A 395-nucleotide genomic window follows, 5' to 3' on the forward strand; every position below is an offset into this window, starting at 1 on the left:
ATTATATTATATTATATTATATTATATTATATTATATTATATTATATTATATTTATTTATTTATTTATTGGCAACTGGGGTTAAGTGACTTGCCCAAGGTCACACAGCTAGTAAGTGCCAAGTGTCTGGTCAGAGGCCAGATTTGAACTTAGGTCCTTCTGACTTCAGGGCCGGTGCTCTATCCACTGCACCACCTAGCTGCCCCCTACCAGGAATATTATAGCCAAATTCCAGAGCTCCCAGGCCAAAGAGAAAATGCTTCAAACAACAAGAAAGAACCCAATCAAATATCATGGAGCCATAGTCAGGATAACACAAGATTCAGCAGCTACAACATTAAAGCAGTGGAGAACTTGGAATATGATATTCTAGAGGGCAAAAAGAGATGGGATCAC

This window comes from Vombatus ursinus, unplaced genomic scaffold, assembly GCF_900497805.2.
Source record: "Vombatus ursinus unplaced genomic scaffold, bare-nosed wombat genome assembly UNPS02004833.1, whole genome shotgun sequence".
NCBI classification, from domain to species: domain Eukaryota; kingdom Metazoa; phylum Chordata; class Mammalia; order Diprotodontia; family Vombatidae; genus Vombatus; species Vombatus ursinus.